General features: G+C 46.5%; 1 protein-coding gene across 1 annotated transcript in view; it reads right to left on the bottom strand.

The window, feature by feature from the left end:
* LOC126109799 (uncharacterized) overlaps window positions 1-8,614 on the bottom strand; it is a 142,924-nt gene extending 134,310 nt beyond the window's left edge. The window contains exon 1 of the mRNA XM_049914857.1: window positions 8,545-8,614. The gene's annotated coding sequence lies outside the window, so the exon portion shown is untranslated. The remainder of the gene's footprint in view (window positions 1-8,544) is intronic.
* Between the last annotated feature and the right edge of the window lie 15,651 nt (window positions 8,615-24,265).

Below are 24,265 nucleotides of genomic sequence, written 5' to 3'. Positions count from 1 at the left end.
AACACAGTATACCGACAATATCCACATGTACTACTTAATGTTCCAGCGAAATTATATCACTGTACGACACACACTTCAGCAGACAAGAGGCTATAAATTTTTATATGCACCAAAAACCGACATTCGGTTGAAGTTGCGGGCAATAAAATTTCAAAATCACTTCTTTACTTCTAACTGTATTTGCAACAGTCTACGTGTCTACGTGTATCGCTGGATATTCTGTCTTACCCTAGAGTTTTTACCCTTTAAGCGTCGCTCATGTGCCATGGTAGATAGTCCCTGATGTCCAAACATATGTTCCATCATTTTTCCCCTTTTGTCTGTCACTACATTCCACATGTTCTAATCCTCCAAGATTCTGTGGCTCCGCAGAATCATTTCGTACCTCGTCAGTGCATCTAACTTTCAACATCCTCCTTTACAATCACGTCCATGCTTCGATTCTCTTCTCATCCACATTTTTCACCCATTTCCACAGAGCGCTATGCTAAAATTCACATTCGCAGAAATTTCTTTGTTAAATTGGGATCAATATTTCATTCTAGAACCGTTCCTTTGGCCAGTAATGCCCACTTTGACTGTTGTAGTTTTCTCTTTATCTCCTCCTTCCTTTATCCGCCATGTGTTACTTTGCTTCCAAGGCAATACAATTCTTCCACTGTGTGTACTTCGTGGTGCACAATTTTTATATTATCCTTATCGCTAACCACATTCGCGCTAGTCCTAATTACTTTTGTCATTCTTTTGTTTACTCTCAGCCTCGCAACCCATAGCGGTCTGCTCCTTAGACTCTTCATTTCATTCATCTGTTCCTGCAGCTCATTTCCGCCGGTGATTTCAATGTCATCATCGAATGTCACCATTGATATCCTCTCATCATGAGTTATACTCCCACTTTGTATCCTTCTTTTTACTTTCGTCATTGTTTCTTCAGTGTGAAGATTGAACACTGGGGCCGAAAGGTTACGTTCCTGTGTTACACCCTTTTTTATGCGAGCACTTTGTTCTTCGACTTCCATTTTTCTACTTTCCTCTTGGTTCTTATTTGAGCTATATTACTTTGCGAGGAAGCATTACTCTGATTTACTAGTACAAGAAGCCTACCGTTGAAATCCATAGGGCTACACGCCGAGCGAGGTGGCGCAGCGGTTTGCACACTGGACTCGCATTCGGGAGGACGACGGTTCAAACCCGCGTCCGCTACCCTGATCTAGGTTTCTTTTTGTGATATGCCTAAATCGCTTAAGGCAATTGCCGGGATGGTTCCTTTGGAAGGGCACGGCCGATTTCCTTGCCCAATCCGATGGGACTGATGACCTCGCTGTTTGGTCCTCCCCTCCCCCACCACCAAATAAAGCAACCAACCATATGGTTAAACACTGTGTACACATATTTACAAGAAAAAAAGTGCATTTCTAACTACTATCGACCACATTTGCAGATCGGATGACATTTGTCGAAAACTGAGCCATTCTAGAACGCAATCGTTTGCGTGCATAGAGTCCTGTGTTGAACAGGTAAAAGGGCATAACTGGCAAAGGTGTTCCACAGTTCACTCTGTTATTTTCTTTATATGTGTATTTTTCAGCAACAATAATGTTATTGTGCACATACACTCCTGGAAATGGAAAAAAGAACACATTGACACCGGTGTGTCAGACCCACCATACTTGCTCCGGACACTGCGAGAGGGCTGTACAAGCAATGATCACACGCACGGCACAGCGGACACACCAGGAACCGCGGTGTTGGCCGTCGAATGGCGCTAGCTGCGCAGCATTTGTGCACCGCCGCCGTCAGTGTCAGCCAGTTTGCCGTGGCATACGGAGCTCCATCGCAGTCTTTAACACTGGTAGCATGCCGCGACAGCGTGGACGTGAACCGTATGTGTAGTTGACGGACTTTGAGCGAGGGCGTATAGTGGGCATGAGGGAGGCCGGGTGGACGTACCGCCGAATTGCTCAACACGTGGGGCGTGAGGTCTCCACAGTACATCGATGTTGTCGCCAGTGGTCGGCGAAAGGTGCACGTGCCCGTCGACCTGGGACCGGACCGCAGCGACGCACGGATGCACGCCAAGACCGTAGGATCCTACGCAGTGCCGTAGGGGACCGCACCGCCACTTCCCAGCAAATTAGGGACACTGTTGCTCCTGGGGTATCGGCGAGGACCATTCGCAACCGTCTCCATGAAGCTGGGCTACGGTCCCGCACACCGTTAGGCCGTCTTCCGCTCAGGCCCCAACATCGTGCAGCCCGCCTCCAGTGGTGTCGCGACAGGCGTGAATGGAGGGACGAATGGAGACGTGTCGTCTTCAGCGATGAGAGTCGCTTATGCCTTGGTGCCAATGATGGTCGTATGCGTGTTTGGCGCCGTGCAGGTGAGCGCCACAATCAGGACTGCATACGACCGAGGCACACAGGGCCAACACCCGGCATCATGGTGTGGGGAGCGATCTCCTACACTGGCCGTACACCACTGGTGATCGTCGACGGGACACTGAATAGTGCACGGTACATCCAAACCGTCATCGAACCCATCGTTCTACCATTCCTAGACCGGCAAGGGAACTTGCTGTTCCAACAGGACAATGCACGTCCGCATGTATCCCGTGCCACCCAACGTGCTCTAGAAGGTGTAAGTCAACTACCCTGGCCAGCAAGATCTCCGGATCTGTCCCCCATTGAGCATGTTTGGGACTGGATGAAGCGTCGTCTCACGCGGTCTGCACGTCCAGCACGAACACTGGTCCAAGTGAGGCGCCAGGTGGAAATGGCACGGCAAGCCGTTCCACAGGACTACATCCAGCATCTCTACGATCGTCTCCATGGGAGAATAGCAGCCTGCATTGCTGCGAAAGGTGGATATACACTGTACTAGTGCCGACATTGTGCATGCTCTGTTGCCTGTGTCTATGTGCCTGTGGTTCTGTCAGTGTGATCATGTGATGTATCTGACCCCAGGAATGTGTCAATAAAGTTTCTCCTTCCTGGGACAATGAATTCACGGTGTTCTTATTTCAATTTCCAGGAGTGTATATTTCAGAATAAAATTGTCAGTTACACTGATAGTTTCATTTCGCTTTTGCCGGTTTCAACGAACTGATTTGTCAATTTCAGAAAAATTACCGAGTTATGAATATTAAAAATGCTTCGTGACACATTTGTGTAAAGCGTACTACAGAAATGTATTTGATACCGGATTAGCAGTTGTCAGTATCTTCGTCTCACAAGCATAAGGCTATTACATTTTTAAAACTTTATATATTCTATGTGATTATTGTAATCACAAACTGATAATTTACAGTAAATGTATCACATTTATGTACATGTCATGCAGTTGTGTCCGGATTAAGAAACCAATATAACTGTATACAGGGCGGTCCACTGATAGTGACCGGTCCATATATCTCACGAAATAAGCATCAAACGAAAATACTACAAAGAACGAAACTCGTCTAGCTTGAACAGGGAAACCAGATGGCGCTATGCTTGTTCCGCTAGATGGCGCTGCCATAGCTCAAACGGATATCAACTGCATTTTTTTGTATTTTTTTTTAAATAGGAACCCCCTATTTTTATTACATTTTCGTGTAGTACGTAAAGAAATTTGAATGTTTTAGTTGGACCACATTTTTCGCTTTGTGATAGATGGCGCTGTAATAGTCACAAATATATGGCTCACAATTTTAGACGGGCAGTTGGTAATACGAAGGTTTTTTTTTTATTTTTAATTAAAAGCCCGCAGCTCGTGGTCGTGCGGTAGCGTTCTCGCTTCCCGCGCCCGGGTTCCCGGGTTCGATTCCCGGCGGGGTCAGGGATTTTCTCTGCCTCGTGATGGCTGGGTGTTGTGTGATGTCCTTAGATTAGTTAGGTTTACGTATTTCTAAGTCTAGGGGACCGATGACCCCAGATGTTAAGTCCCATGGTGCCTAGAGCCATCTGGACCATTTTTGAACAGCACGCGAGCTATGTTCCGGACATCCATCATGTTGGAAGTACATCGCCAATCTGTGATGCAGTGAAACATCTTGTAGTAACATCGGTAGAACATTACGTAGGAAATCGGCATACATTGCACCATTTAGATTGCCATCGATAAAATGGGGGCCAATTATTCTTCCTCCCATAATGCCGCACCAAGGTCGCTGATGTTCCACTTGTCGCAGCCACCGTGGGTTTTCCGTTGCTCAGTGGTACATATTGTGCTGGTTTACGTTACCGCTGTTGGTGAATGACGCTTTGTCGCTAAATAGAACGGGTGCAAAAAAATCTGTCATCGTCCCGTAATTTCTCTTGAGTCCCGTGGCAGAACGGTACACGACGTTCAAAGTCGTCGCCATGCAATTCCTGGTGCATAGAAATACGGTACGGGTGCAATCGATGTTGATGTAGCATTCTCAACACCGACGTTTTTGAGATTCCGGATTCTCGCGCAGTTTGTCTGCTACTGACGTGCGGATTAGCCGCGACCGCAGCTGAAACACCTACTTGGTCATCGCCATTTGTTGCAGGTCGTGGTTGACGTTTCACATGTGGCTGAACACTTCCTGCTTCCTTAAATAACGTAACTATCCGGCGAACGGTCCGTACACTTGGATGATGTCGTCCAGGATACCGTGTAGCATGCATAGCACACGCCCGTTGGGCATTTTAATCACAATAGCCATACATCAACACGATATCGACCCTTTTCCGCAATTGGTAAACGGTCCATTTTAACACGGGTAATGTATCATGAAGCAACTACCGTCCCCACTGGCTGAATGTTACTTATACGTTTGTGACTATTCCAGCGCCATCTATCACAAAGCGAAAAAAGTGGTCCAAATAAAACATTCATAATTCGTTACGTACTACACGAATATGTAATAAAAATGGGGGTTGCTATAAAAAAAAAACGCATTTGATATCCGTTTGATCTATGGCAGTGCCTTCTAGCGGGCCAACCATAGCGCCATCTGGTTTCTCCCTTCAAGCCAGAAAAGTTTCGTTCTTTGTAGTTTTTTCGTTTGATTCTTATTTTGTGAGATATTTGGCCTGGTCACTATCAATGGTCCACCCCCTAATACGTTTCAAAAGCAAGCTGATAAAAGGATCAGCCGGCCGCGGTGGCCTTGCGGTTCTAGGCACTTCAGTCCGGAACCGCGGGACCGCTCCGGTCGCAGGTTCGAATCCTTCCTTGGGCAGGGTTGTGTGTGATGTCCTTAGGATAGTTAGGTTTAAGTAGTTCTATGTTCTAGGGGACTGATGACCTAAGATGTTAAGTCCCATAGTGCTCAGAGCCATTTTTTTTTATAAAAGTAACTGAAGAATTATAAAATGTTCAGATCAAAAAGATGTTACGCTCAAAGTACAGATTAGGAACAGCGCACTTAGAAATAATACACAATGCATCTTGCCAATGCCGCAGCAGTATTTCAGAAGCCTCGTACTTAACACACAGTACAGTGCTTCACTCCCTGGCATTAGGCAGCTGCAGTGACAGAAAAACGGTGCGCGCGAAAGCTTGAAAGCTATACATTTGTAAGGTAGTAAGGGCGTACTATCAGAATTATGGACCAAATGTTACCTGGTAATATGAAGAGATTCGCGGCAAACCGTATCATTCATGCCATAAGACTGATGACAATATAAAAAAAAATCCCAAGTTTCAATCGCCATTAATGAATCGGACAAGGACAGTGAAGTATTTGAGGTATAAGAAGTATGTTTCATCATACTCGATAAAATGGTTTATGGGTTGTATGTTAAGTCCAACCTAGTCATCGAATATGGGGTGCCTAGGAAACCTCACTAGGGGTAAGATTGATACTGCCTACAGGAAAATTAAAGAGACCTTTGGGGAAAAGAGAAAGACTTGTATGAATATCAAGAGCTCAGATGGAAACCCAGTTCTAAGCAAAGAAGGGAAAGCAGGTGGAAAGAGTATATAGAGGGTCTATACAAGGGCAATGTAATTGAGGACAATATTATGGAAATGGAAGAGGATGGAGATGAAGATGAAATGGAAGATATGATACTGCGTAAAGGCCACTGAAAGACCTGAGTAGAAACAAGGCCCCGGGACTAGACAACATTCCATTAGAACAACTGACAGCCTAGGGAGAGCCAGTCCTGACAAAACTCTGCCATCTGGTGAGCAAGATATATGAGACAGGCGAAATTCCCATAGACTTCATAAAGAATATAACAATTCCAGTCCCAAAGAAAGCAGATGTTGACAGATGTGAAAATTACCGAACTATCAGATTAATAAGTCACGGATGCAAAATACTAACGCGAATTCTTTACAGACGAATGGAAAAACTGGTAGAAGCCGACCTCGCGGAAGATCAGTTTGGATTCCCTAGAAATGTTGGTACACGTGTGGCAATACTGACTCTACGACTTATCTTAGAAGAAAGATTAAGGAAAGGGAAACCTAGGTTTCTAGCATTTGTAGTCTTAGAGAAAGCTTTTGACAATGTTGACTGGAAACACTCTTTCAAATTCTGGTGGTGGCAGGGGTAAAATACAGAGAGGGAAAGGCTATTTACAATTTCTACAGAAACCAGATGGCAGTTATAATAGTCGAGGGACATGTAAGGGAAGCATTGGTTGGGAAGGGAGTGAGACAGGGTTGTAGCCTCTCCCCGATGCTATTCAATCTGTATATTGAGCAATCAGTAAAGGAAACAAAAGAAAGGTTTGGAGTAGGTATTAAAATCCATGGAGAGGAAATAAAAAGTTTGAAGTTCGCCGATTACATTGTAATTCTGTCAGAGACAGCAAAGGACCTGGAAGAGCAGTTGAACGGAATGGACAGTGTCTTGAAGGGAGGATATAAGATGAACATGAACAAAATCAAAACGAGGATAATGGAATGTAGTCGAATTAAGTCGGGTGATGCTGAGGGAATTAGATTAGGAATTGAGACACTTAAAGTAGTAAAGGAGTTTTGCTATTTGGGGAGCAAAATAACTGATGATGGTCGATGTAGAGAGGATATAAAATGTAGACTGGAAATGGCAAGGTGAGCGTTTCTGAAGAAGAGAAATTTGTTAACATCGAGTATAGATTTCAGTGTCAGGAAGTCATTTCTGAAAGTATTTGTATGGAGTGTAGCCATGTATGGAAGTGAAACGTGGACGGTAAATAGTTTGGACAAGAAGAGAATAGAAGCTTTCGAAATGTGGTGCTACAGAAGAATGCTGAAGATTAGATGGGTGGATCATATAACTAATGAGGAGGTATGGAATAGGACTGGGGAGAAGAGAAGTTTGTGGCACAACTTGACTAGAAGAAGGGATCGGTTGGTAGGACATGTTCTGAGGCATCAAGGGATCACCAATTAGGTATTGGAGGGAGACCAGGAGATGAATACACTAAGGATATTCAGAAGTCTGTAGTTTACAGTAGGTACTGGGAGATGAAGAAACTTGCACAGGATAGAGTAGCATGGAGAGCTTCTAAGAACCCTGCCAGAACAAAGGTCAAAATTTAATAATGATTTTGGTGTTGCTCACGCTGCTGAATACTGCATTTTCGGGCAACAACAAAGTTATTATGCGGCAGAGCGCAGTTAATAAAGTCATTTCATGCAATAATACATAAACTAGCACTCATCTTTGCGTGTTTCCCACGCTGGTTCCGTAGTAAAATCATGGTTCAATCGTCGAAAATCTAGGTGGTGATGATTCCAGGCTCGGATGCAAAGAGGCCTAGGTTTTGTTCTGGTATATTCAAAAGTTTGATAGATGTGTTTCACAAACCATTCTTGAAGATTAAGCCTTTGAAAGGTAGCACAATGGTGATGTAAAAAAAGTAATCAGCACTCCGAATTGAAGTTACACTTCCTTTTTATTGCTTTTGTTGCATTGGCACGTAACACACAAAACATCATTTCACAATACAAAACATACTTGAAAACATCTTCCTCACTGTTAAAGTTCACATTTTATAAGCTGACTACAATATGCGTCTTTCCAACATGACATCGAAGACTTGACTTTCTCAGTCTCTAACTCTGTAACTAATTGCTTTCGCGCCCAAAAATCAAGAGTTACAAGTACGTCAAAGATCATTGCGACAAAAGAAAGAATACATATAGGAATAATATCATTGCAACATAAACATATCGATTTATCAAAGTACCTCTAGATTAATGGAATCAAATTAGAATGTTGTCTCAGAAATATGTCAACTGCTTTACAGAAACACAGTAGAATATTGCTGGTATCGAGAGGTTAAGTTGAGGTGCCATAATGGTTACGTAATTCAAGGACCATTAGAAGCTAAATCAAACCAGTCTCAGGACTGAAGACCACAACAACAACATAAACCTTTTGTTGGAAACAGAAAAATACGTTAACTGAAGTGAAATTTGTGTTAGAAGTGACAAGTAAACGCCCCCCCCCTCCCCTCCAGATCAACTATGTTTGTGAATGGCGTGGAGAGGGTGGCTACCCTGCACCACATACCACGGCGTAGCTCGCAGAGTACAGACTCAGAGGAAGACGGAGGAGAGTCAGTGACGTATGCAGTCTGAACGAACGGAACTCACCGTCTAGGAGCAGGGGCGCACAGGTTTGTTGCGTGGCAAGGGCTGTACCTCGGCGCGCGACGCACGGCAGACTTTCGCGCACTGGCAGAATGCGGTCGGCCTCGCTATCACGCCAGATCTATCACACGGGCCGTTATCGCGGTGGGCTCGACGGGGAAAACACGACACCCGCTCCGCAACACCTTGGGCCGCTAACGTCACCTACTCCGTCTCGCGCCCTGCACAGAGGTGGTTTTGGCGCGGCGTAATCTCCAGGCAACAAAACAGCGAAACGAGGCTGCGCGAAAAGTTCAGAACGGAAGGCTAACAGTGCCTGAAACACCACAGCCGATCGGGGATGACACAATCTAGGCGCACGCCCTGCGGTCAAAAGATTTTACAGAAGCCGTTCAGTAAAAAAGATCGATTTTGTTGTGTCCAGACAAGACAGTCTAGACACAGGGTGAGGTTACCGAAAGGCACGCGTACACACACGCCGACTGGCGTGAAGTCTGGAACAAGATAAGTTATGAATGCTAATAAGAAAAGTATGCAGCTAAGTTAATACTCATCTTTAATCCATCATTGTGGTACATCGCTCTTGACGATACAAATTAGACTCTCTCCAGATTGGGTTAAAGGCGCCTTGCTAGGTCGTAGCCATGGACTTAGCTGAAGGCTATTCTAACTGTCTCTCGGCAAATGAGAGAAAGGCTTCGTACGTGTAGTCGCTAGCAGAGTCGTCGTACAACTGGGGCGAGTGCTAGTCCGCGTCTCTAGACCTGCCATGTGGTGGCGCTAGGTCTGCAAGTACTGACAGTGGCGACACGCGGGTCCAACATGTACTAATGGACCGCGGCCGATTTAAAGCTACCACCTAGCAAGTGTGGTGTCTGGCGGTGACACCACAGATTTCCCTTTACTTGTAGCTGTATAAAGTGAAGCGCCAAATACAGAGATGGGTAAATAGGCAGCATACGCCCATATACACTACTGGCCATTAAAATTGCTACACCAAGAAGAAATGTAGATGATAAACGGGTATTCATTAGACAATTATGTTATACTAGAACTGACATGTGATTGCATTTTCACGCAATTTGGGTGCATATACCCTGAGAAATCAGCACCCAGAACAACCACCTCTGGCCGTAATAACGGCCTTGATATGCCTCGGCATTGAGTCAAACAGAGCTTGGATGGCGTGTACAGGTACAGCTGCCCACGCAGCTTCAACACGATACCACAGTTCATCAAGAGTAGTGACTGGCGTATTGTGACGAGCCATTTGCTCGGCCACCATTGACCAGACGTTATCAATTGGTTAGAGATCTGGAGAAAGTGCTGGCCAGGGCAGCAGTCGAACAGTTTCTGTATCCAGAAAGGCCCGTACACGGCCTGCAACATGCGGTCGTGCATTATCCTGCTGGAATGTAGGGTTTCGCAGAGATCGAATGAAAGGTAGAGCGACGGGTCGTAACACATCTGAAATGTAACGTCCACTGTTAAAAGTGCCGCCAATGCGAACAAGAGGTGACCGAGACGTGTAACCAATAGCACCCCATACCAACACGCCGGGTGATACGCCAGTATGGCGACGACGAATACACGCTTCCAATGTGCGTTCACCGCGATGTCGTCAAACACGGATACGACCATCATGATGCTGTAAACGGAACCTGGATTCATCCGAAAAAATGACGTTTTCCCACTTGTGCAGCCAGGTTCGTCGTTGAATGCACTATCACAGGCGCTCCTGTCTGTGATGCAGAGTCAAGGGATACCGCAGCCACAGTGTCCGAGCTGATAGTCCACGCTGCTGCAAACGTCGTCGAATTGTTCGTGCAGATGGTTGTCGTCTTGCAAACGTCCCCATCTGTTGACTCAGGGATCGATACGTGGCTGCACGATCGGTTACAGTCATGTGGATAATATGCCTGTCATCTCGACTGCTAGTGATACGAGGCCGTTGGGATCCAGCACGGCGTTCCGTATTACCCTCCTGAACCCACTGATTCCATATTCTGCTAACAGTCATTGGATATCGACCAACGCGAGCAGCAATGTCGCGATACGATAATCTGTAACCGTGATAGGCTACAATCCGACCTTTATCAAAGTCCGAAACGTGATGGTACGCATTTTTCCTCCTTACACGAGGCATCACAACAACGTTTCACCAGACAACGCCGGTGAACTGCTCTTTGTGTATGATAAATCGGTTGGAAACTTTCCTCATGTCAGCACGTTGTAGGTGCCGCCACCGTCACCAACCTTGTGTGAATGCTCTGAAAAGCTAATCATTTGCATATCACAGCATCATCTTCCTGTCGGTTAAATTTCGCGTCTGTAGCACGTCATCTTCGTGCTGTAGCAATTTTAATGGCCAGTAGTGTAATACAACAAGCGTCTGGCGCAGTTGTCACATCCGTTACTGATGCTACAATGGCAGGTTATCAAGATTGAATTTAGTTTCGACGTGGTGCTATAGTCGGCGCATGGGTGATGGGACACAGCATCTCCGAAGTAGCAATGACGTAGGGATTTTCCCGTACGACCATTTCACTAGCGTACCCTGAAAATCCGGAATCCAGTAAAACATGAAATTTGCGACAACACTGCGGCCGGATACGTATTCTGCAATAATGGAACCAACGACGACTGAAGAGAATCGTTCAACGTGGCAGACGTGCAGCCCTTCCGCGAATTACTGCAGGTTTCAGTGCCGGGCCATCAGCAAGTGTCAGCCTGTGAACTATTCAACGAAACATCATCGGTATGGTCTTTCGGAGCCGAAGGCCCACTCGTGAACCTTTACGCCTCGTCTGGGTCCCCCAACACCGACATTGGACTGTTGATGACTGGCAATATTTTGCCTGGTTTGACGAGTCTCGTTTCAAATTGTATCGAGCTGATGGACGTGGATGGGTATGGAGACAAAAAATGGTTCAAATGGCTCTGAGCACTATGGGACTCAACATCTTAGGTCATAAGTCCCCTAGAACTTAGAACTACCTAAACCTAACTAACCTAAGGACATCACACACACCCATACCCGAGGCAGGATTCGAACCTGCGACCGTAGCAGTACCGCGGTTCCGGACAGCAGCGCCAGAACCGCTAGACCACCGCGGCCGGCTTGTGTGGAGACAACCTTCTGAATCCATGGAACTTTCATTTTAGTAGGGGACTGTTCAAGCTGGCCATGGCTGTGGAATGGCGTGAGGTATGTGCAGCTGAGTGATATGGGACCCCTGATACGTCTAGATACAAATCTGACAGGTGACATGTACGTAAGCATCCTGCCTGATCGCTAGCATTCTTTCTCGTTGTGAAGCCAGTGTACTGACTACGTTTTTTTGTTTTCCGTTTCCTACATAAACGTAAAGATCATGCGGTTTACCGACTCTAACGTACAATTGCTCTCGAGAGAAGCAATTGTTTTCTAAACTGATAGAGCACACTTGCCAAAATTGCCCTTTCACTTGTAAGTGAATAGCCTTCACTTGTTCAAAAAATGGCTCTGAGCACTATGCGACTTAACTTCTGAGGTCATCAGTCGCCTAGAACTTAGAACTAATTAAACCTAACTAACCTAGGGACACCACACACAACCATGCCCGAGGCAGGATTCGAACCCGCGACCGTAGCAGTCGCTCGGTTCCAGACTGTAGCGCCTAGAACCGCACGGCCACTCCGGCCGGCGCCTTCACTTGTATATGTTATCGTAAATACAAACCTCGGAATGTGAACTGTCAACCTAAATGTGCTACTGAGCTCAAAGCCGCATCAATTACATGAAACTGACAAGAATCCTTTGTGTGTGTGTGTGTGTGTGTGTGTGTGTGTGTGTGTGTGTGACAAGCGATTTCATTCCTAAGCAAATAAACAAGCAACGGTGAGTAGGGTTGGTCACTGCGAACTATTAAAAAAAACGCAACTGCATAAAGAAGACGAAACTATAATGTCGACATGTGTAAGAACTTACGCTGAAACACATAAACATTTCTGCGCTGACATATCACCTTGGTAAAATAAAGAAACTGACAGAACGTACATTGCCCAAAGAAAACGAAACAATCAGATATTAATAATGTCACCTGCAAAATGAAGTACTGGCAGAAACAGCAACATAGGAAGACTCCGCAACAGCGAAAAAACTACTGCTAAAAACTAACTACAGTTCGTCCAGAGAAACTAAGTTCATAACCTTGACATAGAATGCCAACGAAACACACTGTAATGTCCCCACAGCAAATACCCTCTACCACGCACCAATTAATCATTTTCAATCAAACCATCCACATTCATTCACTTTGGAAAAGTTATCTGATCTGATTTTCTCGTAATATATGCGGCGACAGCTCACCGACGCCAAAGTATTTTCTAGTGCGTTTATTCTTTGAAATAACGGAGATGCATATATGCACTCTCCATGGTTGTTAGAGTGGTAACTAGGTCAGCTTCTGTAGTACCTTTTGAGGGATTGACGTGTTTCTGAGAGGTATATATTCTGCTTTTCTTCTCGCTAAAGCGAGCCAATTAACATTTGTGCCGCTAGCGGTTTGTTTGAGGAGAAAGACATTGTAAAAGGAAAATAATTAAGGCGTGGAATCACCGGAGATCTGGACATGTAATGGAGATGGATTTAATACACGATTTCCTCCATAAATAAGGTTTGTGACTTTTTTGTTCTGGAGTGAATGAACGAATGAGTTTTTTTCTGAATCGTTTGTTGATCACGTAGGCCCTGTAATTATTGGGGAAGTTTCAGCTGTGTCGAAGAGAGCCTGCAATCACTGAGTCTGTGTTAAATCGCCCAAAAAGGCTTCGTACACATCTGGAAATCGCAATCTTTCGTAAAAGGAACAAATTGTCCAAACGATTGATTCTCCCGATGACTGCAGTGTTTAACAGTAATGATAAATGTAAAGATCTCTTACAGCAAGCAAGCCGCTGATTACCAAGACGAAGGACTCCACCAAAGATCCTATTTGGCTGAATTTTTTTCCACTATACACGTAATGAAATCTTATATTAAAAACTATACATAGATAAAAGAGACAAAGAGAGAGAGCGAATGAAAGTAGAGATAATACTAATAATCTTCCATTAGTCTATTTTTTCGCCTGTCTTATCACGGATCAGCCAAGAACTGGGAGGGCCTTACTAACTGTATAGATTTACGTGTGAAGGTGAAGGGATCTTAAAGGCAACAGATACACGTCTATACGGACAAGACATTACAGAGAGATAGCGGCTAGCTGCATTCATCATCTGTTCTTAGATAAAGAGACGGCAACTTATTATCCGAACATTTAAAATGTTAAAACACGACTCAACCTTTAAGTTCTGAAATATCAGTTGCGAAGGAACTTATAAGGGAAGCAATTACAGACTCTAATAAGAAAATTCATTTAATCTGATAACTTCGCTGGTACTGTAAAATAACGCAAAAGATCGATCACTGGAATAATTATCAAAAACTCGAATGTGGCGAGAGTGAAATGAACCAACACCACAAATTTACAAAAATTAAAATTAACTTGTTACCTCGTCAAATTATATCCTGCTCTCCATTCCGAAACCAGTTTTATGTCAGTATGCTATCCAACCACTGTCCTGAGTCAACATTCCTCCTCGTACTAAGGCTGCAACTCACATAGTTCCAAAAGTGCGTCCATGTATTGCACAGTACACTCCTCGAAAAAAATCCACGTGCTGCACACCGTAGCTATCCGCTACTGACTGTCAAACATTCTACTACCCCACAGTGCTGCCCTCGCAGACGCAGATACCGCTACCTGAAAACTGTTTCTCTGACCACAATTCTCCGAACATATCATTTTCCTTTACATATGTTAACACATCCAGTAACATAATAAAAAATATCCATCTTAAACACTTTATTGCCACTTGTAAATAATGGATTTCAGCTATCACTCATCCTTTTTAAATTTTATTGGCAGATCCAGAATTCAGGTAGAAACTAGCCATTCGCATTGCACTATCATTTTTGATCAATACATATAATAGAATGAAATTTTCACTCTACAGAGGAGTGTGCGCTGATATGAAACTTCCTGGCAGATTAAAACTGTGTGCCGTACCGAGATTCGAACTCGGGACCTTTGCCTTTCGCGGGCAAGTGCTCTACCAACTGAGCTACCCAAGCACGATTCACGCCCCGTCCTCACAGCTTTAATTCGCCAGTAACTCGTCTCCTACCTTCCAAACTTCACAGAAGCTCTCCTGCAAACCTTGCAGAACTAGCACTCCTGGAAGAAAGGATATTGCGGAGACATGGCTTAGCCACAGCCTGAAGGATGTTTATAGAATGAAATTTTCACTCTACAGAGGAGTGTGCGCTGATATGAAACTTCCTAGCAGATTAAAACTGTGTGCCGGACCGAGACTCGAACTCGGGACCTTTGCCTTTCGCGGGCAAGTGCTCTTGGTCCGGCACACAGCTTTGATCTGCCAGGAAGTTTCATTATACAAGCTGTCATTTGCACTCATGCGATTCATATAAAAAAGTTTACCACATCATTATGGCCGGACGAGGGAACTTAACCGACTTTGAAGGCGATCTGGTCGTTGGACCTAGACGCATGGGATATTCCATTTCGGAAATTGTTTGGGGATTTCCGATATTTCGAGATCGAAAGTGTCAAGAATGTGTAGAGAATTCAAGCATTACTTCTCACCACGGAATCGCAGTCGGCGCCTGCTTCCACTTACCCCCGTCCTCACAGCTTTTATTCTCCAGTAACTCGTCTCCTACCTTCCAAACTTCACAGAAGCTCTCCTGCAAACCTTGCAGAACTAGCACTCCTGGAAGAAAGGATATTGCGGAGACATGGCTTAGCCACAGCCTGCGGGATGTTTCTAGAATGAAATTTTCACTCTACAGCGGAGTGTGCGCTGATATGAAACTTCCTAGCAGATTAAAACTGTGTGCCGGACCGAGATTCGAACTCGGTAACTTTGCCCTTTCGCGGGCAAGTGCTCTACGAACTGAGCTACCCAAGCACGACTCACGCCCGGTACTCGCAGCTTTATTTCGCCAGTAACTCGTCTCCTACCTTCCAAAGTTCACAGAAGCTCTCCTGCGCAGGAGAGCTTGGTCTTGTCTAATAATTTATTGAGGGCAGAGAACAGAGTGCCATTGTTTGCCTTCCACTATGGCTTCTTGTATCTGATAATTTTCTTCAATTATTAGTTTTTGTGGGGGGCTGTTGCTGCATCTGAGAATTTTCAAATCTCGGTGCCGCAACTCTCTGATTATCTGATCCACTCATTCAATTTTCAAAATCTCTCCCTATCTTTTCGTCTGAACTCTTGTCGTCCACGCTTCGCTTCCATGCAGGGCTACCTCCAGGCAAGTAACGTCACAGAAACTTCCTAACAAAGTTAACACGTGAAATCGTTAGGTTAAGAAGGCCTTTTCGAGTCTCAAACATCTGTGGTATACATATGCAGACTCAAGCGACGAATGAAAATTTGTACCAAGGCCGGAATCCCAACCCGGGACTCCTGCTCATTAGGCAGATGTTCCGATTACTACGACACTCTGGTACAGTGGTTTTGCGCAACTGCATGGACTACAGTAGCAGGTTTCCCTTCTGAATCCAGTTCCCTAGCCGACCGTTGTGGCCGAGCGGTTCTAGGCGCTACAGTCTGGAACCGCGCGACCGCTACGGTCGCAGGTTGGAATCCTGCCTCGGGCATGCTCGCGAAAGGCAAAGGTCCCATGTTCGAGTCTCGGTCCGGCACACAGTTTTAATCTGCTAGGAAGTTTCAATACATATAATGCCTGTAGGTCGGGCTTCATGCACAGTTCATTGTGTATTCATTGAGCATTCAAATAAAATTTAAAAAGGGCGACTGATAGCTGAAATCTATAATTTACAAGTCCATATAACAGTCGCTGATGATATTGCCTTACTGGCCAAAGACTTCGCAGAGCTCCCAAACTTAGTTACAGATCTTACATCGGAATGTCAGCTGGTTGGCTTGAACATGAACCTTTCCAAAACAAAAGTAATATCCAACAAATGGGTCCCAGCTGGAGATGTGAAAGTCAAGGACAGTCTACTAGAAGAGGTCAGTGAATATGTCTACCTTGGCCAGATTATAAATATGAAGGGAGACATAAGGCCAGAAATCTATCGACGCATCGAGCTTGGCTGGCAAGCATTTGGGAAGAATCCAAAAGTATTCAGATCAAATCTGAAGAAAGCAGTATTTGATCAATGCATTCTTCCTGTTATGACGTACGGATGCGAGACATGGACACTGAACTCATTCACAAAAGGGAAACTTAGGACAGCACAGAGAGCCATGGAGAGATCAATGCTGGGCTATACAAGAAAGGACAGGAAAAGGGCAGATGACATCCGGTCTGTGACGAAGGTTAATGACATCTTAGAGAGAGTAGGTTCCTTGAAATGGCAATGGACTGGCCACGTCGCGAGAAGAAAACACAACAGATGGACGAAGCTAGTACTGGAGTGGAGTCCGAGAGAGCACCGGAGGCCTAGAGGAAGGCCACCAGACAGATGGGACAAAGACATCAAGAAGATCGCTGGTAACACCTGGCAGAGAACTGCCCAAGACCGTCCCACTTGGAGAAGACTTCTGAAAGCCTACCTGAATCCACGACTCGAAGAGGCCACATCATCTAATGATCGAATTGGCTGATGATGATGATGATGATGATGATGATGATGATGATGATGATAACAGTCGCTGAGTGCAACACCCTTCTGAATGGAAGGTAACCTGACTATGACTATCGAAAATGATAGTCATAGCGAACCCGGGGTGTTTCGGAAATTGAAGTCGTTTGAACTCGAACGCCTTGTCGGTCGAAATGAGCGACATTCGCAGAAGCAGTATGTGTGAGTCATCTTTATGAAGTCCAATCAGAATTGTTGTTTCAGTCAGACTGTTCGTCAATTTTTTAACCACTAATCGTGGGCCACTGCACAACTTTGATTGATTGTTGTTTCGGAGTAATATTGCTGATACTCCAGTTTTCAACGGTAACCAGGAACTTCGAGGAAATTACGAAATTCCGTTGTAAAAACAAGTATTTCATTTTGGTTCATTACAGAGTACATAAATTTGTATGTCACCGCTTCACCTGCAGTCCCGTTTAGAATGGCGTTGTTCATAACTTGTTCGCCAACATTCGTCGCCGCTAGAATGGCTCTTCCGTGCAACGAAGCGTCATGTCGAAAACTTCTTTCTTTGGAAAACTTTGTCTGCTCTCTCTGCCTTGGAATTCTCGACGTCGCAGAAATTAGATGGGAAGGTGATTTATTTCTGTTTCTACATTTGTAGGTACAGTGGCGTTAGTAACCACGAGTAACTCTCTCGAAAATACACTCCTGGAAATGGAAAAAAGAACACATTGACACCGGTGTGTGAGACCCACCATACTTGCTCCGGACACTGCGAGAGGGCTGTACAAGCAATGATCACACGCACGGCACAGCGGACACACCAGCAACCGCGGTGTTGGCCGTCGAATGGCGCTAGCTGCGCAGCATTTGTGCACCGCCGCCGTCAGTGTCAGCCAGTTTGCCGTGGCATACGGAGCTCCATCGCAGTCTTTAACACTGGTAGCATGCCGCGACAGCGTGGACGTGAACCGTATGTGCAGTTGACGGACTTTGAGCGAGGGCGTATAGTGGGCATGCGGGAGGCCGGGTGGACGTACCGCCGAATTGCTCAACACGTGGGGCGTGAGGTCTCCACAGTACATCGATGTTGTCGCCAGTGGTCGGCGGAAGGTGCACGTGCCCGTCGACCTGGGACCGGACCGCAGCGACGCACGGATGCACGCCAAGACCGTAGGATCCTACGCAGTGCCGTAGGGGACCGCACCGCCACTTCCCAGCAAATTAGGGACACTGTTGCTCCTGGGGTATCGGCGAGAACCATTCGCAATCGTCTCCATGAAGCTGGGCTACGGTCCCGCACACCGTTAGGCCGTCTTCCGCTCACGCCCCAACATCGTGCAGCCCGCCTCCAGTGGTGTCGCGACAGGCGTGAATGGAGGGACGAATGGAGACGTGTCGTCTTCAGCGATGAGAGTCGCTTCTGCCTTGGTGCCAATGATGGTCGTATGCGTGTTTGGCGCCGTGCAGGTGAGCGCCACAATCAGGACTGCATACGACCGAGGCACACAGGGCCAACACCCGGCATCATGGTGTGGGGAGCGATCTCCTACACTGGCCGTACACCACTGGTGATCGTCGAGGGGACACTGAATAGTGCACGGTACATCCAAACCGTCATCGAACCCATCGTTCTACCATTCCTAGACCGGCAAGGGAACTTGCTGTTCCAACAGGACAATGCACGTCCGCATGTATCCCGTGCCACCCAACGTGCTCTAGAAGGTGTAAGTCAACTACCCTGGCCAGCAAGATCTCCGGATCTGTCCCCCATTGAGCATGTTTGAGACTGGATGAAGCGTCGTCTCACGCGGTCTGCACGTCCAGCACGAACGCTGGTCCAACTGAGGCGCCAGGTGGAAATGGCATGGCAAGCCGTTCCACAGGACTACATCCAGCATCTCTACGATCGTCTCCATGGGAGAATAGCAGCCTGCACTGCTGCGAAAGGTGGATATACACTGTACTAGTGCCGACATTGTGCATGCTCTGTTGCCTGTGTCTATGTGCCTGTGGTTCTGTCAGTGTGATCATGTGATGTATCTGACCCCAGGAATGTGTCAATAAAGTTTCCCCTTCCTGGGACAATGAATTCACGGTGTTCTTATTTCAATTTCCAGGAGTGTATGTCAGATACTGTATAACATCAGCTGACAGATTGGTCACTGTCCGTCCGATCTCCGTCAGGTTTTTTTTTCTATTTTATTTCATATAATTGCAGCCAGATAGCCATATACAGTTACTTTGCTTAACATTTTACATTTACATTTTACATTTTCGCATATTCATTTATCGATTTCACTCTTTTACTGCACTGTTCTATGTGGTATCGTTCACAGGCTTCGTTACACAGTTCACATACACATGTGGTTGGGACGTGATAAATTTTGTTTTTGCAAATTAGACGATGAAAGCCGTGAATAGAAAGTCTAGTTACGACGTGTCGCAGTTCGAAATTTGGTGCTGTCCATGAGCGGTTCGTCACTGATTTGGCGCCATAGAACTCTGGCCATACATTTTCTCGTTTGTCCTCCATGATTTTGTTGTTTTCTGGAAGCCCTGGTTGTGGCATCATATATCGAAGATTAATGTCTTCAATTAGTGTTGTGGGTTGACAAGAGAGCCAACCCAGTATACTAGAGGAAGCCGAAAGGCAGGCGTTTTAGCTCACGCAGGCTGGCGTGAGGTCTGAAACAGGACAAGGAAATCAGACTGTAGAAAAAACTGACGTAGCTACTGGAATACTTAACTTTAATCCATAAATGGTGAACATCGCTCGTGACGGTACATGTTTTACAGCATGAATAGTAACTGGTAATGGCGCCTTGCTAGGTCGTAGCAAATGACGTAGCTGAAGGCTATGCTAACTATCGTCTCGGCAAATGAGAGCGTATTTTGTCAGTGAACCATCGCTAGCAAAGTCGGCTGTACAAATGAGGCGAGTGCTAGGAAGTCTCTCTAGACCTGCCGTGTGGCGGCGCTCGGTCTGCAATCACTGATAGTGGCGACACGCGGGTCCGTCGTATACTAACGGACCGCGGCCGATTTAAAGGCTACCACCTAGCAAGTGTGTTGTCTGGCGGTGACACCACAATTAGGAATGTCTCTCTCGCTAGCAGGGACACTAGTGTCTTTGAGATAAAAAAATGGTTCTGAGCACTATGGGACTCAACTTCTGAGGTCATCAGTCCCCTAGAACTTACAACTACTTAAACCTAACTAACCTAAGGACAACTCACACTTCCATGCCCGGGGCAGGATTCGAACCTGCGACCGTAGCGGTCGCGTGGCTCCAGACAGCAGCGCCTACAACCGCTCGGCCACTCCGGCCGGCCTCTTTGAGGCACCTAGTACTCTTTTTAGATAAGTCGATTTTACCTTTTCTAGTGTTTCTAGATTTTTTTTCCGTCAGGTGGTCCCATATAACCTCGATCCCATAGGCCAGGATTGGCAAGATTTTTGCGTTGGATAATTTCATGGCCGTTTCTAGACTGAGTAGGCAGATGTTCTTGATGTCCTGTATTGTTATTACTGCTTGGGCTGCATGTTCTGTGAAGCATTTGGCTGTTGGTTGTAATGTCACCCCTAGGTATTTAAAGTCTGATGAGAGTTTTATTTTTTGTCCTCTGATGTTGATTTCCGCATTCTTGGGTGTTTTGTCTCCTTTCCTGAAAATCGCCATTTCTGTCTTCGTTATGTTTACATGTAGTTTGTGTTCACTGAACCATTTGTCTATCTTTGTCTATCTATCTTTCCTGCAGCTTCTGTACATCTGTTGAACCTACGGCTATGTCGTCAGCGTATACATATACGTATACATCATCTTCATTTTCTCCAGTTCGCAGTACTTCTTCAGTGGCAAGAATGTACAGCAAAGGGCTCATTGGGTCACCCTGTAAGAGTCCGTCTGATTGCAGAAGAGGTTCGAAAAAGAGTGGTTGTCTGATATTGTGATTTAGTGGGATTCGGACTATGAGATCTCTTTCCAGTAGGTCAAAGGCTTTGTAAACTCTATGAACACTGTGTAGAACATTTTTTTTTTTTTTTTTTTTTTTTTTGTAGCGCTTCCCTTATGTTGTTTGGAGAAGCTTGACTGTCGTAAGTGCTGATCTTCCAGATCTGAAAGCCATTTGTCGTTCTGGGAGATGACTGTCTGTTGTGGATTGGCAAGCGACGCAACCCGGAATGAGAGGAAGCCGAAAGGCACGCGTTTTAGCTCACGCAGGCTGGAATGAGGTCTGGAACAGGACAAGGAAGTTAGACTAGCAAAAAATGACGTACCTGTGGAATACTTAACTTTAATCCATAAACGGTGAACATCGCTCTTGACGGTACATGTTTTACAGCATCAATAGTAACTGGTAATGGCGCCTTGCTAGGTCGTAGCAAATGACGTAGCTGAAGGCTATGCTAACTATCTTCTCGGCAAATGAGAGCGTAATTTGTCAGTGAACCATCGCTAGCAAAGTCGGCTGTACAACTGGGGCGAGTGCTAGGAAGTCTCTCTAGACCTGCCGTGTGGCGGCGCTCAGTCTGCAATCACTGACAGTGGCGACACGCGGGTCCGACGTATACTAACGGACGGCGGCCGATTTAAAGGCTGCCACCTAGCAAGTGTGGTGTCTGGCGGTGACACCACACTGTCCACACAGGATTTGATTTTTTGGGTAACCTTTGAAAACATATTGAACAACTGTGTCAGACTCTTGTTGTCTTAAATAGGAGTTGCCGACCGCAGCGCCGTATTCTACAAGTTTACATGTGTCTGTATTTAAATACGCATGCCTATACCAGTTTCTTTGGCGCCTGAGTGTATAAAATGTGCTGGTCCGTCAACAACCGTATAAACTGTGTTTTAGATACACTCCTGGAAATTGAAATAAGAACACCGTGAATTCATTGTCCCAGGAAGGGGAAACTTTATTGACACATTCCTGGGGTCAGATACATCACATGATCACACTGACAGAACCACAGGCACATAGACACAGGCAACAGAGCATGCACAATGTCGGCACTAGTACAGTGTATATACACCTTTCGCAGCAATGCAGGCTGCTATTCTCCCATGGAGACGATCGTAGAGATGCTGGATGTAGTCCTGTGGAACGGCTTGCCATGCCATTTCCACCTGGCGCCTCAGTTGGACCAGCGTTCGTGCTGGACGTGCAGACCGCGTGAGACGACGCTTCATCCAGTCCCAAACATGCTCAATGGGGGACAGATCCGGAGATCTTGCTGGCCAGGGTAGTTGACTTACACCTTCTAGAGCACGTTGGGTGGCACGGGATACATGCGGACGTGCATTGTCCTGTTGGAACAGCAAGTTCCCTTGCCGGTCTAGGAATGGTAGAACGATGGGTTCGATGACGGTTTGGATATACCGTGCACTATTCAGTGTCCCCTCGACGATCACCAGTGGCGTACGGCCAGTGTAGGAGATCGCTCCCCACACCATGATGCCGGGTGTTGGCCCTGTGTGCCTCGGTCGTATGCAGTCCTGATTGTGGCGCTCACCTGCACGGCGCCAAACACGCATACGACCATCATTGGCACCAAGGCAGAAGCGACTCTCATCGCTGAAGACGACACGTCTCCATTCGTCCCTCCATTCACGCCTGTCGCGACACCACTGGAGGCGGGCTGCACGATGTTGGGGCGTGAGCGGAAGACGGCCTATCGGTGTGCGGGACCGTAGCCCAGCTTCATGGAGACGGTTGCGAATGGTCCTCGCCGATACCCCAGGAGCAACAGTGTCCCTAATTTGCTGGGAAGTGGCGGTGCGGTCCCCTACGGCACTGCGTAGGATCCTACGGTCTTGGCGTGCATCCGTGCGTCGCTGCGGTCCGGTCCTAGGTCGACGGGCACGTGCACCTTCCGCCGACCACTGGCGACAACATCGATGTACTGTGGAGACCTCACGCCCCACGTGTTGAGCAATTCGGCGGTACGTCCACCCGGCCTCCCGCATGCCCACTATATGCCCTCGCTCCAAGTCCGTCAACTGCACATACGGTTCACGTCCACGCTGTCGCGGCATGCTACCAGTGTTAAAGACTGCGATGGAGCTCCGTATGCCACGGCAAACTGGCTGACACTGACGGCGGCGGTGCACAAATGCTGCGCAGCTAGCGCCATTCGACGGCCAACACCGCGGTTCCTGGTGTGTCCGCTGTGCCGTGCGTGTGATCATTGCTTGTACAGCCCTCTCGCAGTGTCCGGAGCAAGTATGGTGGGTCTGACACACCGGTGTCAATGTGTTCTTTTTTCCATTTCCAGGAGTGTATGTTTCTGACATGAGCCTAGTAATAAACCACTGCACCATTTCAAACACATCCATTTGCGAGATAACTTTAACAGCAGTCTGGACATGGATCGGTTATTCCCTTTCCAGCTGCTAATCTCCGACCAATGGTGTGGGATGACGCAGAATGTTGCGAGGAGTCCCCTACCAGTTCTCGAATGGCGGGCGCAGATGGGAGCGATTACGATGCGCTTGGCGGACAATATGGTGGTTCCCCCTTGTGATGCTCGACCCTAACCATGAGGACGATTCTGCCCGTCCTCTCGGTCGCATGCTGTCGGACGTCGGACCGCCACGATATGCAAGTCTGCCAGAAATCTGGATACTCACGATTCCATCTGCTGGCCAAAGGGAGACAAACACCGAGGCACAATTCGAACCCGTTCAGGTGCTGATAACGCTGCCTCATAGGAGTACGCTGTAGCTCCTTCTACATCTACATCTACACTACTGGCCATTAAAATTGCTACACCAAGAAGAAATGCAGATGATAAACGGGTATTCATAAACGGGTATTATACTAGAACTGTCTGTCATTGCATTTTCACGCAATCTGGGTGCATAGATCCTGAGAAATCAGTACCTAGAACAACCACGTCTGGCCGTAATAAAGGCCTTGATACGCCTGGGCATTGAGTCAAACAGAGCTAGGATGGCGTGTACAGGTACAGCTGCCCACGCACCTTCAAAACGATACCAAAGTTCATCAAGAGTAGTGACTGGCGTATTGTGACGAGCCAGTTGCTCGGCC

The sequence above is a fragment of the Schistocerca cancellata genome, chromosome 12 (assembly GCF_023864275.1).
Source record: "Schistocerca cancellata isolate TAMUIC-IGC-003103 chromosome 12, iqSchCanc2.1, whole genome shotgun sequence".
Lineage (NCBI taxonomy): Eukaryota > Metazoa > Arthropoda > Insecta > Orthoptera > Acrididae > Schistocerca > Schistocerca cancellata.
This window is presented reverse-complemented; position numbering and strand designations above follow the sequence as displayed.